At 34.3% G+C, this 20894-nt stretch overlaps 1 pseudogene; it reads right to left on the reverse strand.

The window, feature by feature from the left end:
• Nucleotides 1-582: 582 nt before the first annotated feature.
• LOC127242573 (inositol 1,3,4-trisphosphate 5/6-kinase 4-like) lies at nucleotides 583-3091 on the reverse strand (annotated as a pseudogene).
• Between the last annotated feature and the right edge of the window lie 17803 nt (nucleotides 3092-20894).

Genomic DNA, 20894 nt, shown 5'->3' on the forward strand with positions numbered 1-20894 from the left:
AGCGCGAGTTGTTTCTGTTAGATGACGGTTCTTGCGCTCAGCCACTCCATTTTATTAGGGAGTGGAATGACACGATGACTGATGAATAATTCCTTCAAATGAGACAAAGTCACTTAATAAGTTAGAAAAATACTCTCATTATCACTTCTTAAAACCTTGATAAATGTATGAAATTGTGTACGAATTTTAGCACAAAATATTTTGAATATAGAGAGTAATTCAAATCGATTTTTCATTAAATAAAACCAAGTACATCGAGAAAAAACATCAATAAACGTTACAAAATATTGAAAACCAAGGGTTGAAGTAGTACAAAAAGGCCCCAAAATATCAGAGTGAACCAGTGTAAAGGGCTCAAATGCTCGACTATCATACGAGAAAGGAAGTACGAGACTGCTTCCCAAGCTCACATGACTCATATGATAGCGAACAAAGTGACAAAAATTAGAAAAAAGAGACTTTAATTTAGACATATTGGGATGACCTAATCGTTGGTGGAACAATTCGGGGGACTCAATAGATGATATAGCAATGGTAGAGGTATTGCGAGGGGGCTCGTTTACGTAATATAGCCGATGAGACTCACGTCCGGTACCAATTCTCTGCCCCTTGCTGCGATCCTGAATAACAAGAGAATCACTGGTTAGTAAGACTGAACAATCTAGATCTCTTGTGAGACGACTAATAGATATGAGATTAAATGGAATTTAAGGGATCCAAGGAACTCCACAGTAAGGCACATAATTGGGCATCAACTTTTGCCCATTCATATCGAAGTTCTTCTTTAATTTCTAACTCTCTTTTTGCAAGGTGGTCAGATTGTCTTTGTCCTTTAAACCAAAGTCGTATAGATGCTGCCCATGACTTATAATTAAATGCACCTCATAATTTATCGGTAATAATAAGTTGAAAATTTTGAATTTTAAATGGATCAGCCATAGAAACAATACAAAAAAAACTCCCTGAGAAAAAATTCGGTGGACAACTGGCGGCAGCGGCGACGCGTGTGTCTTACGTGCAGTGGCAGCGGAATGCCACACTACCCGAGGCGTTTTGAAGAGAGGAACGCCCGGAGAGGCGTGCATCTAAAATATAACTTAAATTGAACTAGAAGAAAAAACTAAGTTTTTGGTAAATTCAGTGTTTGAGACGAGGCGGCAGCTAGAACTAGCGGCAGCGACCGGAAACTAAGCCCTAATTTTACCTAAACCCTAGTTGGCTCTGATACCATATAGATAAATAGAGGGAAATAAAGTTATATTATTCCAAAAAAAGAAAATAGAAGAGTATGCGAATTAGAAAATCTATCCTAGCTAACTGAATCATGGATATGGATAAAATATGAATATAGATAGCGATATGGATATGATTTTAATAAATCTTACAAGTATGTTAATAGTTTTGTGTTGCAACATATTTCTGCAATGCAGAAAAGAGGTTAAAAGGTTATTCAAGCTTTTCATATTGCACATATATACATTTTGAGGAATTTATGTATCTATCCAGTTCCTTCTTTAGATAACTTTCAAAATGCATGTAATGAATAAAGCAGAAAAGAACATTGGCACTTTTTATGCCCTTGTTATATTTTATGATTACAGCAGGATAAGAAAAATAAATGATCTGCGTCTATTCATTTTTTGCATAAAAATGGTGCTTATATATTTAGGCATGTTTTTTGAAATCATTTCCAATGGAGTCAGTTAGATTATGTCTGTCCTAGTGAAATAAAAAGTTATAAACAAATTATACAGTTCAAATTTACCTACACAACTCATGCAGATTGTTAGTAAATGTAACCTGCTCAAGAGATCCTAAAGGACTGTCCATGTCAACAGCCAAAATCTCGTCTGTGGCCTATGAAGAGCAGCATCAAGTAGTTGAAACTGAGGTGCAAGGGGCAGATCATTATTTAGGGGCAAAAAGATCAATCCGTTTTCTGTTGGGTGCATTGGGAAGGCACCTCTCTGCAGAAATGAGAGGTGAGATCACTGGTCCTCAGTTAGAAAAGGATGAATTAGATTAGTCATGAAATGAACAAGAGATATAATAGCCCTTCCCAGCTGGACTACCTAATAGAACTATTATGTGATGCCAGAATTCCTGTTCACTAAATAAGACTTTGGGAAAGTCCAAAGTAGAAACAAATATAATTAATAGCAAAAGTTTAGCAGATAGTTCAAAACTTATTCATCAGTCTCAGGCAGATACTAGTGGATTTTAAGTTTTCCTTAAAATAATGTGCACCTTCCATTAAACATACATTTTGTACCAAAAAGACAAAGAAGCATTGGAGTTGCGACTAAAATATGATAGGAACATTTATTGCTCTCACAACATGCAGTTATTTTTGCCAGATAGAATTTACATTGGCAAAATCTCCTTCACGGGAAGGCTTCATTACATAACCAACTATCAGTGCCTCTTCATCAATTGCCTGTGTGATAAAGATACTCCAAGGAACAAATATCATCTGAAAGTTTTGAGTGAAATAACACGCATTCGTGAATTCGTAATCATACAGTTATTAGCAATTTCTGGGACTTGTGTAAATGTGATGGATTGTAAACTTTTAGGCTTGAATTTGAGGGTAGAAAGTGTGGCTCATCTTCCAAACACATTTGGGTAAGGAATAATCAACATGATTGACATATGTAAGTGTCTAACAAGGTCAATTTGGAAATATTTAATACAAAATTTAAAAAATCTCACATCAAGATGCAAAAGGATTATATACTAATATGCATCTTTAGAAAACAAAAGGCAGCAATAACATGTTAAAGGGGAAATCAGGCAATACCTTTTTATTCAACTGGCATATGAACAAAAGTAGCTCCTCAAGCTGGCTAATATAGAGGTTTGAGATTCCAATAGCACCAACATATTCAGCATCTGTCAAGAAAGTAAAACTTACTTTAGCAGAGTAATACGCTTCTGCAGCTTGACAAATCCATGAATTCCCAAAAATAAGATCCTAAGCAAATAGCATATACAACGATAATAGATAATATTATGAACAAACATGGGATCACAAATATAGCATGAACTTGAAGGCACTGAACTTACCAGTGGATGGTTCTCTTGTCAGCATTTCCTGCAGATAGATTATATATATATATATATATAGAAGATGTTAAGCATCATTCTCCAGCAAAATGGTGGAATGCAACTCAATATTCATTTTTATTAATTCCACCAATAATAGAGGAAGAACAATCTTTTTTATTATGCCTTACTATTGGTAATACTAAAAGCTTACATTAATCAGTTTATGTCCAACAGATGAGACTCAATCAACTTATAACCCAATTCATGTAGAAGAAATTAACCATTTGTTTATTGGATTAAACAGTACTCTACAAATAGTAACTCCAAGTAACATCTTAAGGAGCAGCACGTGCTTTCAAAGATACAACTTATTTCCTATTAAAGCTTACCAAATGATAGTTAAAAATCCCATGCGTTAAATGTTCATATTACATGCGATATTTGATTGATTTTGATTAGATTCTACTTAATTTATATACATATTGTTTATTTGCAGGCAAATATCAAATTTGGCGTAATTGATTTGCACCACCTAGCCCAACTCCTACAAAAATAGGGCAAAATTAAAAGATAAATGCATGGAATTATGCAAATAGAAAGGAGAACGGCCAGAAGCTGCACAGGAGAGGACACGGACAAATTTATAGATCGCACATGAGCAAATTGACAGAGAAATTTCCCTTCACTATAATTTTATCTTTCCTTATTGTTCTTTGTTATTTGGTTATGGAGTAGATATTATTCTGGTTTGAGGGATGATAATGTTTTGATTCTTTGTGTTTTTTAAGATTCTTTATTTTCTTTATAAAAGTTCTTTTTATTATCAATATTTGTTTAATTTTGAAAATAATATTTTTTTATTGTTAGATTGATTGGATATTTTAGTAACTATATTTAATTGGTCTGATAATCTCTTTCCGGAGGTTAGACAATCAAATCTAATTGCTCATCTTAGGTAGTAGTTATTTTGAATTCGGTTTTTTAGATTAGAATGCCATTAGGCAATATTTCTTATGGGCGTACCTAGGATTATTAGCTTAATTAGGGGTAATTAATTGTCGTACCTTAATTACCTACAAAAAAATTGGTTGTCGGGGCTTGTTGATAACTATAAGTGTCATAGCTGCAAGAAAATTTCCCCTTTATTTACTGCATTAGAAGACAAAAGAGTGAATGTATTATATAAAATTGTAATCCCGGAATATGTGAAATATTTGATTAACCGTGCGAGTTGCGACTGGTCACCAACAATGACCTTCGTACAATCATTCCCTTTGGGATGGAAATCCAATTTTCTACTGGAAATTACATGAACCACATCGCCTCCTATGTCCTCCAAACTTTTGAGCAATCACACTTGAAATATCATTCTCAGTTGATGAGCAGCACACAGTGCATAAGTATTTTGTAGCCACCTCTTGAATAAGGTTCACCTGCAATGAGTAGAACTATTTCACAATACTATTACTTGATAGGCAATACATCAATAACATGTAAAAAAAAAAAAAATAAGATACCAGCTTTGTAAAACTGTGAAGATGATTAGATATCAACTTTAGTATTATCTTCAAAATGATTCTTTAGGTGGATAATTTCATAATATATCAAAATTGATAAGAAATCATTCAGATACAAATATACATATCTTCTAATAAATACTAGCATATAATTGTTAGTTGCTGTCACACAGACAATGTGCAAAAAGACATCTTCATGCACACAATTACACCAACTACATTAGAGACTCAAGCTGGAAAAGGAAAAACCATGAACAAAAACAAGATACACTGGGTGGTGGATATAAATTACAAATGGTAAGGTCTCCAGCTACAAATGTAAACCCTCAGAATCAAGATGGAACATTCTTCAGTGATATCCCCAAGATTTTAAGAAAAATGGCAGAAACGTAAATTAATTCCAGAATATCCAAAAATAACAAACTTATAAATGTGGGACCTTGTTCATTATAAAGAACATAATGAGTTCCCATTGAAACTAATGAAGCAGTCCCCTAATTTATTAAACTGATAGAGTAAGAAACAAAATCAAATTATTGACCTACAATAAGCATTGGTCTAGAGATGGCTTTTCAAAGATCTCATTTCAAAGCTAAATTATGCTTGGCAACTGATTTCAGTTTACCTTTCTAGTTTTGGTTGTTTCTCCATGACCACCTGTTCTAACATATAGTCTTGATGCTGCATGGACGCTAATCAACTTAATTGACTGCATTTGGAATGGCTCAAAAAGTTTGATGTACTGCGATTTCTATTCAATCTGAACTGCTTTCTAGGGTTGAGATATCCATATAGATCCAAGATTCCTCCACCAAACTTGAACGTGAATGTATTTGTCTGAGTCCAGATATTTTGTGGATAGCCATCTCAACTTGCATTGAGAACCAGTAAATAAACTATAAGCTGTTCCATCCAATGCATTTGTTAAATTTTCGTTTTGACCCAGCAAAGCATAAACTAATTTGGCAAAATGACAATGAAATACTCAAGTATGAATTTTTTCAAATCCTTGGTGATAAAAGATGTACAAAATTGCATATTTGTTCAAAAACACACTTGCACGTAAATGTGAAAAAACAGTCTGACTTTATATTGAATTGTAGACTGATTTTTCTATCAGAACCAATCACTTATCAGAACATAAATTAGGCTAGTAGAAAGAATCCACTTCTAAGCAGTAGTATTAGAAGAAAAGTACAAGCCATGAATACCCTTTTTTTTTTTTTGATCGGAAGCCATGAATACCTTTGGGCTTGAAAGGTCTTGCTCACGTAATATTCCCTGCAAAAATTAGATTAGTTCAAACAGATCATCAGAACTAATATCTATCCGAAACAAAACTGAAAGCGTGATTAAAATATATGTTTTAACTTCCCGATGGTATTTTTTATTACAAAGTTCACAAATGCAGGTGAATATCTCACACTACTTCTCCACCTTATTATGCAGAGAACTACAAGCAACTGAAAATTAAGTATGCACATTTGTAGTATGAATATCCAAAATATAGACATTACAAGAGTGCCGGAAACTGCAACAATTCATGATCACTTAGGAAAATTATATTGTAGGCATTAAAAATTAAATGTCTAAATTAAATTAAATATCATATATTTTGGAAGAAAATAAAATTCGAATAATATAAATATATGGTATTTAATTATGCACATATGTTAATTTTTGTACAATAAATATCAACCATTAATGCAAAAATATGCTTAAAATGCAAGATATCGTACAAATATTACATGCATAAATAGAGCCATAATAAATTTGGCAGCAAAATAAATTAATCTTGTTAAAAGGAAGTATATAAATTAATATCTTCCAAAAAAATAATGATATGAAGATTTTGGCAAGAAAGGAATGTGCACAATCAAATTCTTGTTCCGTCAAGAATGGAAAACAGCATCTGATAGAAAAGGAAAGATTATAAAATATTTTCATCCACGTGGCACCATCCGAAAAGAAAACCAAGGCCACCCTCCCCTATAAATAGGAGTCTTGGCCAATTCATTACACACCGAAGTTGCATCGAGGATTCAAGCAAAGGGGTAAGTCTCTAGACTCTCTGTATTGTTCTTCATGTTCTTCGTGTCCTTCGAAGCGTCCTTCGTCGAAAGTCACTAATTTGGACAAATGATCCAATATTGGTTGACGAATCGATGAAGTTAACGTTCTTCGTCGTATGTCCAAGCCGGAGGAAGGATCAAAGCTCTCAAAGCCGTCGAGGAATTCGTCAAAGCCAAGGGAAGGTCTTCAAAATTTTCTCTCAAAGCTTCGAGGTGTTCATCGCGTTCTTCATCAAAGGCGCAAACTCGGCCCTCTTCGATCCAAAATTCAAAGGGACACGCCGCCAAAAGCGTTACAGAGCACCAAATCTACCTCCTCAAAGATCAAAGTCCGGATCGTCGAAAGAAGACATAATATCCAAAGCCGACGATCGAATCGCCCAGGCAGAGACCGAAGCTCTTCAAAAGGCGGAAAAGGCAAACCAAAGATCAAAGTTGTGGATCGTCTAAAGAAGACATCAAATCCAAAGACGATGATCAAATCGCCCACACGAGGACCAAAGTCCTCCAAAAGCGGTAAAGCCAAAGCAAAGGTCAAAGTCGCGGATTGTCTAAAGAAGACAACAAATCCAAAGACGATGATCACATCGCCAATATGGAGACCAAAGTCCTCCAAAAGCGGCAAAGCCAAAACAAAAGTCAAAGTCGCGGATCGTCCAAAGAAGACAACAAATCCAAAGACGATGATCAAATCATCAACACGGAGACCAAAGTCCTCCAAAAGCGGCAAAGCCAAATCAAAGATCAAAACATCGGATCGTCTAAAAAAAAATACATCAAATCCAAAGCTGACGATCAAATCGCCCGCACGGAAACCAAAACCCTCCAAAAGCCGGCAAAGTCAAACTGAAGACCAAATCTCTTCATCCGGGAAGTCAAATACCCCCAATGGATTTCCAACATCGTGCCTATAAAGAAGAAGAATGGACAAATCCTAGTTTGTGTGGATTTCTGGGACTTAAACGAAGCATGCCCAAAAGATGATTTTCCTTTACCCATAATTGAATTGATGATTGATGCAACGACAGGACATGAAGCGCTTTCTTTTATGGATGGATCATCTGGATATAACCAAATTCGTATGGCACCTGAAGACGATGATCAAATCGCCCACGCGGAGACCAAAGTCCTCCAAAAGCGACAAAGCCAAAGCAAAGGTCAAAGTCGCGGATCGAAGACAACAAATCCAAAGACGATGATCAAATCACCAATACGAAGACCAAAGTCCTCCAAAAGCGGCAAAGCCAAAACAAATATCAAAGCTGCGGATCGTCCAAAGAAGACATCAAATCCAAAGCCAATGATCAAACCGTCCACACGGAGACCAAAACCCTCCGAACGGCGGCAAAGCCAAACCAAAAAGCAATGCAAAAGATCTTTGATGACATGCATAAGGGAAGGAAGAGTCGTCCCACTGGGCGTGCCAAACGATGTTTTTCCACTTCCATCCATGATCCGCCGCCCCAAGGTTGGAAGTGGAAAAACATCGTTTGGCACGCCCAGTGGGACGACTGGACACGCTGCCAAAAGCGTTACGGAGCACCAAATCTACCTCCTCAAAGATCAAAGTCCGGATCGTCAAAAGAAGACATCAAATCCAAAGGCAACGATCAAATCGCCCAGGCGGAGACCGAAGCTCTTCAAAAGGCGGAAAAGGCAAACCAAAGATCAAAGTTGCAGATCATCTAAAGAAGACATCAAATCCAAAGACGATGATCAAATCGCCCACGCGGAGACCAAAGTCCTCCAAAAGCGGCAAAGCCAAAGCAAAGGTCAAAGTCGCGGATCGTCTAAAGAAGACAACAAATCTAAAGACAATGATCAAATCGCCAATACGGAGACCAAAGTCCTCCAAAAGCGGCAAAGCCAAAACAAATGTCAAAGCTGCGGATCGTCCAAAGAAGACATCAAATCCAAAGCCAATGATCAAACCATCCACACGAAGACCAAAACCCTCCGAACGGCGGCAAAACCAAACCAAAGAGCAAAACATCGGATCGTCTAAAAAAAAGACATCAAATCCAAAGCTGACGATCAAATCGCCCGTACGGAGACCAAAACCCTCCAAAAGCCGGCAAAGTCAAACTGAAGACCAAATCTCTTCGGATCAAAGAAGCCATCGAAAACCAAGTTGGAAAATAAATCGACCTGGAAGGAGAATCAAAGGACCCATTTAGAGAATAGAACCCGCTTTAAATTCAAATCAAATATAATTTGTACAAATTTTATATTTATTAAAAATAACACAATTTTTTGTCCACGTATATACTTTACCACCAACAGATTTGGGAGCATAATTAGTACAACTAAGCTAAGGCTTTTTGTCCTTCGTTCTTTTCAAACATAAAAAGTCTGTCTTCTTTCCATTCCGGCTCTCACAACTCAAAATTTTGTCATTATCATGAAAAATTGTCACTTTCTTTTTAAAAAAATGTTCGAGTTAAATTTGAAAGTTTTCATTGGAAAACATGTGCTAACATTAAGCAGCTAAATCAAAAGAAACATAAACGGAATAGGTAGCGAAAAATTTCACTAATTTGCATTCAACTCCCACAGCTTACGAAAACTAGAAACATAGTAACCTGATTTCGATCAGATAATGCAGATATTGCATACAATTGGGATCCTGAAGTAGCGCAACTTTTCGAGCAAATATCCGGCAGCCGGAGTAACGACGGTCTCTCCATGGAAAGCATGAGAGGACAATCCGACAGAGGAGTCCAATAGGATCCCACTCTCACGATACTAATAATTTTTTAAAAAATATAGCATTAAATACAATTTTTTTAATAGCAAAACATCAAACCAAATACAATTTTTTATTTTTTATTTTTTTTATTTTTTTTTTTTTCAAAATTTCAAAATTTCAAAAGCCGTTTGGTACAAAAATTGAAAATGCCACCGACTATGTACAGAGCGTCAATTCTAAGAACCATCATTAAGAATCCCTCCGGTTTTTTCGGCAGAACTATTTCTAAAATTTTTCTTTCTTCCGCATAATAAATTTATTATTTCATTTAATCCAAAAATTTTATATAATATATATATTTTTAAATTTATATACTTCTTTCGTCGTTCTGGTGCAAGGTTGTCGTTTATTTTTTGCACGTAAATTTTTTAATATTAGTATTATAATGAGTTTTAGTGAAAAAGACAAAAATACCTCTATTAGTATTGTATAATATAAAAGTAATAACATTTGCGTAATATAATGTAAGGTAAAAAAATATTTATTATATTAAGTTGACAGTAAATTACTAAATTAGAAAATAGTAACTTTATTTTTTTAAAAACACGATTTTGAAAGGAGTATTATATTGTAAACGTAGTATACATATCTACACTAGTCTCATCATTACGAATGCCTTGGTGGCTAATTTTTTTATCCATACAATATTGTTGTTATTGCACTGTAAATACATGTAATAGTTCTCGCTCAAAATACACCTACTTTCCTAATCTCACTTCTCTTTTTGTCTTTATTATTCTCTTTACAATAAATATATTATATATACCTATACATATACATATATTTAATACCCTTCGAGCCTTATGTATATTTATAAATATTATAATATTATTATTTATATAACAATTTTGCATTTAATAAAAAATTAATACAAACTTTTTGACATTTACAAAAAGTTATTAAATAAAGTATTTAAATTTATTTTTTTTTATATCAAAAAATTTATTAATTTACATAATAAAATTCTTATATGATATATAATAGTATATTTTTTATATAATATATCATATTTTGCATTATATAAAAAATGAAACTAAAATTTTATTATTTTTTAATTAAATGTCTAAATTTTATTTTTTAAATATAATTTATAAATAATTTAATAATTAATATTAAAGTAAATTATTATAATTATTTTTAATATATTATATTACTTTAAAAATAATAAAATAAATTATAATTATATAAAATATTATAATTTATATAATATAAAATTACCTACCTTTTCTTTCTTTTTTTATGACGTGGAATCCGCAGCCGCTATCTGAAAATGTTCAATATCCTGCAAACCAGGTTTGACGAGAAAATCACATTAGGCGAACCATGTGTGACAGGTGATCTGAGGCATTGGAGTTTGAACCCACAATCTCACGGTCACAAGTTCAACCCCTACACAACTGTGTCATCCCTTACTTACCTTTTCTCTCCTCTATGCGGAAGAGAAAAAAAAAAAAAAATCATTATCTTAACAGCTATCTAAGTGGATCAAATAAAAATAAATGATTAATCATATATAAAGGATCTAATGAATAAAAATTCATAAAAAAAAAAAAAAAATGTGATTTTTTTTAATTATAAAGCATATACGATATTTTTGTAAAATCATATTTTAGTACAATTTTTAAAAATCGTAAAAATTAAATAGTTAAATGAGACGCAGAGTTCATGAAATGATAAAGGAGTCTCACGTAATTTTGAAAGTACGAGGATTTGACACAATTTTGTAAAATCAAATGTGAAACCTAGTTAATATATAAATTAGTATAAAAAAGAAAAAAATAAAAATGGACAATTTAGTATAAACCCTCAATTACACAAAATCATCTCAATTTAGTCCCCATTTGAAAAAAATTTCGCTACACTTTCTTTTTTTTTTTTTTTTTCGGATTGTTTTCTCCTTCCTACCCACTCGATTCAGTGTGTACCCCTCCCAATTTTTTTTTTCCCCGCAAAATAAGAGGCGAAGAAATCGGAAACCACAAAATATAAACCGCCGTCCACTTGCCCCCTATTTCCTGATCTCGAACACCCATCTCTCCTGCAATATCGAAGCCACCATTGCGCCAGTTGTGCAACATCTCCGGCAAAAAGCAATAGATGTTAGAGTTTTCGAAGGTTAGTAACTCTGTTTCGAATGAGTAGATTTCGATTTAGACGTGAAATAGTTATTTTGTAGTAAATTTTTCTGGTAGCATTTCGGTAAATCCGAATAAATGTAATTTTATTTTGGAAATTTTGGTCTATTTTTTAAGACACAAAGTAGTGTGCTGCTATTTGTATTAGTAAAAATTTTCTAATAATATTTTATTTTAATGTTTTGTGTAAGGGTAAAGAACTGTAAACACTACCAAAAGCATATTGCAAGCTTCGACCACCATTGCCCTGCTTTTGACAATTGTATAGACTATATATTTGTTATGCCTATTCCATTTCTTATTGAGCATGATGTTGCTAAACTTTGGTGGTTTCTAGTTTTTCACACTTTTGAGGAAGTGTACTGTTTTCGTACGCATAAAAAGAAATACTCTCTCCGTTTCATATCTATACTTTTTGCACACTTTTTGCACGGAGTTTTAAAAATATTAGTATTATATTGGGCTAAAGTAGAAATAAAGATAAAAGACTAAATTAACCATATTAGTATTGTATAATATAAAGATAATGACATTTTTGTAATATATTGTAAATTAGAAAGGTATTTGTAATGTTATATAGATAGTACAATTATTAAAAAACAGACCAAAATGAAAAAATGGATAGATTGTTAAAGGACGAATGGAGTATATCTTTCATTTATGGTGCTTCTGGTTGTATTCATTATTTGTGAAGCATCTTTCGTAGCATGCCCTTTCCCGTGTGAGTATAAATCTATTTGCAATTAATTATTGTCTTTAAAGTACGTAATTTTCATTTATAAATTTTAAAGAGAATGTTGCAAGTAAAAATTTGTAAGGTTTGATTATTCTATTTCACGTAGTATCCTAGTGGTTAATATAGGAGAGTTTCTCATGAATTAATTAATGTTTGTAGGTGATGAACCTACAACATACATAGAGACCGTCAATATTCATTCATGGCATGAAGCATCGGAAGAAAAATTGTGTTTGATTGAAAATAATCATACTTGGAAGCTCATAACTCTTTCACAAGGCCACAAACAAACCGGGTTGAAATAGGTGTTTAAAATTAAAAAAAAAAAAAAAAAAAGACGTCGATGGAAATATCGTTAAACAAAAGTTTGATCGGTAGCAAAGGGATATATAGGTTCGATGAAAAAAAGGTTGATTTTGAGGAAGTATTTGCATATGTAATTTGACTGGAAACTATAAGGTTGGTATTGGCTATGGCTGCTGTAAAAGAATGATTGATCCATCATCTTAACGTGAAGTCGGTTTTCTTAAATGAAGAACAAAAAGAAGTATATGTATCTGAATCTGATGCTTTTGTTGCTAAAAGAAAGGTGCACGTAAGAAATCAAGGATAGAACATGTGTCTTGAAAAGACATTCAAAGATCTGGGCCTTACAAGGTTTTCACAAGGGCAAGCAATTTATAAGCTTCATTGTTCCAAAATAATTTTAATAGTTGGCGTATATATGGATAAATTAATGGTAATAAGATCAAGTGAAGGTAGTGAAGCAAATTCTTCAACATTTAAAAGGTACGATGAAATGAGGTTGGATATTACACAAGATGAGGTAATGAAATGTTAGTAGGTTATAGTGACAACAACTTTGGATGGATTTAGATGATCGAAAGAGCATCATCGGGATAGTATTTTCCTTCTCAAATAATCCAATTATGTGGTTATCTAATAAGCAACACATTGTGGGTCTATCGTCTTGTGAAGTAAAATTTACGGCTGTGATAACAATTACGTGTCAAACTGTATGATTACAAAAAGTTGTTGAAAGACTTAACTGGATAATAAAACTTGAGTGCAAGGTTATTTATTGATAATAAATAAGCTATAGAACTAATAAAAAAACAAGTGTGTCTGTTTTGTGAATAGTATGAAGAAATATTTTTATCTAAAATATAGAGAATTATGTAGGTAATATAAAAATAATAAATGTGTATAATATATTAATTTTTTTTTGGAGAAAATTTTGTATTTTGTTTTTTTTTTTAGTTTCATCCAAACTAAAATTAATCAATTTTAATCCAATATAATTGACATGGATATTTTGTGATTGCTCTAAGTAAGGGAGATATATATAATTGAGATGCAAGCCTGTAGGATTTTATTAATACAATTACCCATAGTGAGGTTTGTTGAGCTTGACTTGGTTCATTCATTATCATTATAATCCATTTGGTTGTGATGATTAGAGTTCATGTTTTAGGGTAAGGGCATTGTATTAATACTTTTTTGTGTATATTTTCATGTTTTTATTATAATGCATTCCAACTTAAAAGAAAAAAATCATTCATAAATATATATGTATTGATTCTTATTTAATGTTTTTCTTTTATAAAGGAATACCTATCCAAAAAAATGAAAAAAAAAAAATTGAAAAAGAGAGAGAGAGCCCACAAATTTTTATTTTTTATTTTTATCTAATTAAAGAGGCAGACATGCATCCTCAAATTTATAGAACTATTTATTTATTTATCTATTATAAATCCAGCCAAACAAACATAAACCGGACAAACTTTTAATTTTTTTTTTTTTAATCTAATTAAAGGGGCGGACATGCATACACAAATTTATAGAACTAATTATTTATTTATTTATTATAATCCAGCCAAACTAAGCATAAAACCGAGGGTTTATGTGTTTAGTATTTTAGTTTGAAATATATATTTTTTTAATGTAAAATGTAAAAAATTATATCAATAATAAAAAAAAATATTCTCCTTGTCTCCCATAAAATGTCTATTTTTTCATTTTCTATGCCATATAATTTGTTTATTTCCTTTTAAAAAAATAATTATACATTTTAATTATATTTTAAATTTTATAATTTATAATTTTCTCAATCTTAACTAAATTATTTAATTGTCTTAATTTTAATATATAATTAGTTATATTATATAATAATTATTTTTACTAATACGCTTATTTATTATTTATTAATTATATTTCTCCTAAATTTTTATATCTACTGTAACGTATACACTACGAAAAAAGTAATATTTTGTATTGAATGTTTGACTTTTTATAAAAAAAAAATGAAATATATTCGCTCAATCCCAAGTGAATATACCATTTTTATTATTTATAGTTGTCGCGTTCAAAAGTATCAATTTCTTATATAGTAAAAATAATCACGCCCTAATATCAAAATATCTTTTAATTTTATGTAAATTATAAATATACCATTACTAATTTATAAATAAAGTATAAAGGTAAAAACATTAGAACTATCTTAGGGTGTGTTTCTAACAAGGCCCGACTGTATATAATTATACCCAAAGTATTTTTCTTATCCAGTAAGTTCAATAGAACCAATGGATTATAAATATGGATGAAGGAAAAAAGAATGAAGAAAAAAAATAGTGTAAAGAATGTGAATTGCTATAGATAATAACTGATGCAGGGAGAGGATGAAGATACACAAACCTTCTAATAAAAATCACATTTTATTCTCCCCTTCAAAATTATATATCTTCAATATAAATAGGAGTTGTCTCCCAAAATTAGCTCATTATTATTGAGGTTAAATGAAAGCAATTAGCCTAAATGAACGTAATTAAATTCAATGTCTTATTAAACCCGTAATTTAGTAGGATCTAATTTTTCCAAAAATCGAATCGCGGTTTCATCTCCATCATTCTCCCCGAGTGCAAGACGATTCACCCTCGAATTGACTCGGGCTTCATCTCTATCAGAATTGTCATCGAGGAAGGAAACTGAGTGTTTGACGTAGAAGACATACGATGTTAGGCATTCGGGTTGATTTTCTCCACAGTCTCGAAAGGGCCAACCTTTTGGGATTTCAGCTTGTTGTATTCATGTAAAGGGAAGTGATCTTTAGTAAAAAACAACCAATAAAAAAATGCCAACCTCGAATTGGACATCACGGCGTTTGAGGTCCGCACTAGCCTTGTACTTGGAATTTGAGGCCTCCAAATGGGTGTGGGTGGTAGCATGAATTTGTTGGAGTTCAGCAATGAGATCTATAACACGAACGTCAGTAAAAGTGGTTGAAGGTATCATAAAGAGATCTATAGGGGTTCGTGGAACCATGCCATACACAACATAAAAAGGGTTAAACCCAGCGCTTCGATTAGATCCCTGATTATGAGCGAACTCCGCAAGACACAATTTTGTATCCTAAACCTTCAAATTATCGCCGACCAAGCAACGCAAAAAATTTCTCAGAGAACGGTTGACAACCTCAGTTTGTCCATCAGTTTGCGGGTGGTAGGCACTGCTAAAATGTAACTCCGTGTTGACCATGAGCAATAAAGTCCTCCAAAAGTGACTAAGAAACCTAGAGTCTCTGTTCGAAGCAATGGATAAAGCTAAACCGTGCAAACAAAGTACCTCATAGAAGAAGAGAGTCGCAATGAGAACGGCGTCAGAGAATCGCTTGCATGGAATGAAGTGAACCATCTTAGAGAAGCAATCAACGATGACAAAGATAGAGTTATGACCGCATTCTATGCGAGGGAGCCCCAAAACAAAATCCATGTTGATGGCTGCCTATAGTCGTGGACGAATTGGTAGGGGCCGATATAGGCCCGCGTTGGAGGCGGTGCCTTTAGAAACCTGGCATATTATGCAACGAGAGACAAAAGAGCTGACATCGCGGCGAATCGTAGGCCAAAAAAACCGACGAGATACCAATTCAATCGAACAGTCGTGTCCAACATACCTGACACCATGCACTTTAGAAATAATTTTCAATCGTAAACTGCAATCAGGATTACACAAACGAATGCCCCAAAATAGAAATCAACCATGGTATAATCCTCGTAAGCTGCATGATGTATAATGGAGAATATACGACCAAAAAATGAGTCAGTGGCATAAAAATCGTAAAAGATATCAAAACGAAGTACCTCCACACACATGTCGGATAATAAGGAAGAACATCGGCTAAGGGTTGTTGTTCGTTCCGGAATGATGACAGACAATAAATGTAAATTATTGCAGGTACAATGTCCACTTTGCATAGCGTGCTGAGAGGGAGTCTTGAGTAGCCAAGTGCTTGAGGGCCTCATGGTCCATATAAAGAACAAACTCCCGATGGAATAAATAATGACGCCAATAGTGAACAACACATACAATAGCTTAAAATTTGAGATCATAAGTTCTATAACGTGAATGGGGGCCTGTAACTTTTTCACTAAAAAAAACCACATGATGCCTTGCTTGGTTGAGAACGGCTCTAATACCGATCTTGGAGGCATCTGTACACAATTTAAATGGAGAGGAAAAATCTGGCAATCGAAGGAGAGGTGTGCTTGTAAGGCGAAACTTAATGTCTCAAAAAGCAGCATCCACCTGTGGAGTCCAAGTAAAAGTCTGACCGTGCACAGTGTTTGTAAGAGGGGCAATGATAGAGCTGAAATTCTGAATAAAATGCCGATAGAAAGAGGCGAGCCCACGGAATCCATGAACCTCGGTGAAGAATGTAGGGGTCGGCTAGTCCCGAATAGCTGCAATTTTTGACTTATCAACACTAAGTCCAGTAGAAAAAATCCGATAGCCTAGGAAAATTACTGAATCTGTAAAGAAGGTGCACTTCGAAGGGGACGCATAAAAATGTTTTGTCTGCAATATTTATAGAACATCTTGGATATGGGACAAGTGTTCAGTTTTGACTTGCTATAAATCAAAATATCATCGAAATAAACCACGACACAGGAACCAATGAGTGGTTGAAGTGTCTGGTTCATGACTCGCAGAAACGTACTCGGAATGTTCGAGAGGCTGAAAGGCATAATCAACCACTCAAAAAGGCCTTCACGTGTCTTGAAAGTAGTTTTCCAACTAATCACCTGGCGAATTATGATTGATGATAACCACACTACGCAGATCAAGCTTAGTAAAAATGACAGCTCCAGCTAATTGATCAAGGTCATCCAAGCACGGAATAAGGAAACTATATCGCATTGTGATCTTATTGATTGCCATGCTGTCAAGACACATACACCACTCCCCTAATTTCTTCGGAATAAGCAAAGCAGGAACTGCACAAAGGCTAAAACCATGTCGAATGAGTCCGTTTTGTAATAAATCTTCCACCCGGCGACGTAATTCATCATGCTCGGTGGGGCTCATGCGATAGGACGGTTACGAAGAGAAGCTCCCAGTATGAGATCGATGTGATGTTGAATGTCTCGAAGGGGTGGTAAGCAGTCAGGAAGAGATTCGGGAAAGTCATCTGCAAACTTGGTTAGAAGTGGTTGAACCATAGGAGGAACACCAATAAAATTAGACGTATCATGAGGAAGTAAAAGTAGAGTGATAGGTGCAGCCAACATCTCACGGAGAAAACCAGAGCGGGAAAGAAGAAGTACCATATCAGCGATGGTGCGTTGCGGTGGTGAAGGCACAGTGGGCAGCAGTACAATTTTAAGTGTGGAAAATATGAAGCTATATGTATTTTGGCGCCCATCATAAGTAACACCACAATCATACTGTAATATTCGTACCCTTCTGGCGCCCATAATTTTGGCGACATCACACCAAACAGAGTCAACATAAATTTCTCCCAGTGAAAAGTTAACCAATGCTTGACGGTCCACTGTAATATTTGTATCCTTCAGCAACCATGATAAAGTATACAGGTATGGGTGCGATTCCGAGGGAATGGGTATTTTTTCTACGGAAAATTCAGAAACCACATTCTCATATGAACCCAAATCAATAATAAACGTGCAAACTTTATCTTGTATGGTGCAAGTATAAAAAAATAAAGAACTACGCTGCACATTTATAAGTGGTCCTTTGGGAGTGAGACATGACCTTTGAAGAATTAATGCAGGGCCAACATCTCCAGAAACTTCTACCTCAGGATAAAAACCAATGTCATCCCCTGGAGAAGGGGTAGAATTGATTTCATCTTCTGGAAGACCAGATGTTGCACCAAAATTTTCAGCCAAAAATCCTGAATGTTGTTTATTAGGGCATTGAGAAAGTCGATGTCCAAATTCTCCGCAAGAGATACATGGGCAGCGGGAAGTCGTCATCGGTGGCTACCTGTAGAGAGAGGCGACGTGCTAGGAAGGCGCCGGCGGGCGCGCAACGGGTGTCTCGTGCGGCAGAGATGGACGGGGCGTGGTGGATGTCGGTGTGAATGGGGTGCTGGCGTGGAGAATCATCTGCCGCTCCAAGGCAACCACACACTGGTGTGCTTCAGAGAGCGAGGAAGGGGAGAGAAGGTTAAGCGCATCTTGAAATACGATGTGTAAGCCCCCTATATACCGAGAAATATGCTATTCCTCTGGTTTAAATAAATTCGATCGGGAAAGAAGTTGATAAAACTTCTTTGTATATTCATCAATTGATCGGGGGCCTTGCTTCAAATTTTGTAAGCGTTGATAGAGGAGACGTGTGTAATTGAAAGGTAAGAATTTGAACTTCAAATGTTTGACAAATTTCTCCCAATAAGTAACAAAAACTTTTCCGCGGTGTTGACGAGTTGTCTTAAATTGGGACCACCAAGATGCAGCTCGGCCGTGAAGGCTGGTGGCAACGAGAGCGACACGGCTGTCCTATGGGACCGATTTGAAATCTAGCATATCTTCGATGGAACGCAACCAATCGAGAAATCAGCAGGGTGTAGTGTGTCGTTAAACTCTAGAAGATTCAATTTGAAGCTTTCCTCCCATCGGCGACTTTGGCAAAACTCACGGTGTCAGTGTCCAACCAAATGAGCAAAAGAATTGTCAGCGGTGGCCTCATCGTCCGAGGTGAGATCCGGATCGTTCTGGGGATTGGGAGCACGATGTGGGCGGGCGTGGCGGAGTATCAGGGAATGGTGCTGGAGCGGCCGCTGTCTGTGCCTAAAGAAGTTGTATGACAGCCCCTAATTGTTGAGTAAGTTCATCCAAACGTTGAGCGATAGTATCGTCAAGATGCGGACCACGGCGCGGTGGCATGACGGAATCGCAAAGATTGGCTAACTGATACCAACTAATGTAGGGAGATGATGAAAATACACAAATTGTTTAGTGAAAATCACTTTTTATTCTCCCATTCTAAATTACATATCTTCAATATAAATAGAAATAGTCTAACAAATTAGCTCATTATTATTGAGGCTAAATGAAAGAAATTAGCCTAAATGAAAGCAATTAAATTCAATGTCTTATTAAATCCGTTTAGTAGGATCTAATTTTTCCAAAAATTGAATCGCGGTTTCATCCCCATCAATAACCAATCACGAGAATACGTCTCGGACTTGAAATCAAAACCATAGGCTAAAAGACAAACAATAGGATAAATATCATTGTAAATGAATGGAAGCCACAAACCGATGGAATCACTCTAAAGACCCGATTTGAGACTCTAAATGCGATGAAATACTCCATAACACTAGAAAATTATAAAAGTGAATTATGATTCAAGATGTAAAAAATTGTCTCATTACAATGATAGACAATGACCTTATATAGAAATCCTTGAAGAAAATAAAAGAGAACAAATAATAAAGGAAACAAACCAAAATGTAAGTCTAATTATAAGGAACCAAATAATAAGGAAAGTTCTAGATATGAAATTGTATTATATGAAAACATATATTAAAATGAAATCTATGTTAATGTAACTTTTAGAAATTTTCATTCTCTTGATAATCTTCCATAATTTGTAATTCTCTTGATAATCTTCCATAATTGGTGATTCCCTTGATAATCTTCCAAAGTTAACGATTCTCTTGATTTTTCAATTCCGATTCTTGCAAGGTGAGGGCTAAATGGCTTACAAGCATCATATTTAAATTGATTCTCCATGACAATCATCCGGTAAACGCAGTGATGGATTCTTGAATCTAACGAGTTCGGCTTCGAGTGATGGATCCCACAGGCATTTGAATCTTTGAAAATTGGACGTCCGCGTCAATTTTTTTTGAAGAAGTTTGAAAGAATTGAGTTTGATTTTTGATTGAATCTGAATATTAAGATAGGATTAGAATTTTTGTGTTCCTTATGTTTGGTTTGAGTTTTTGAGGTTTTGATGTATATTGATGATAAAAGTAATAAATATAATGATATAAATGTGTATTAAATTAAATTTATAAAATTAACAATGGTGTGATTTGAGTATTAATTTATATTAATTATAAATAAATATTCATATTATTTATTTTTTATATTATATAAAATATATTTATATTGTACATATTTTAGTAAATTATTTTTATTAAAATAATTAAACAACTAATTTAGTGCATAGGCTGAAGGCACTGACTAGCTTGCATAAATCCATCAACCAAACAAGGTATGAACTTGAACCATTTCCGAGTGGGAAACTATGTGATATCCCACGTAAGGAAAGACGCATGATAATTCTAGTGCGAGTGGGAGTTTGTTGGAATTATATGAGCATATG

The sequence above is a fragment of the Andrographis paniculata genome, unplaced genomic scaffold, assembly GCF_009805555.1.
Source record: "Andrographis paniculata isolate CXL003 unplaced genomic scaffold, ASM980555v1 Contig87END, whole genome shotgun sequence".
Lineage (NCBI taxonomy): Eukaryota > Viridiplantae > Streptophyta > Magnoliopsida > Lamiales > Acanthaceae > Andrographis > Andrographis paniculata.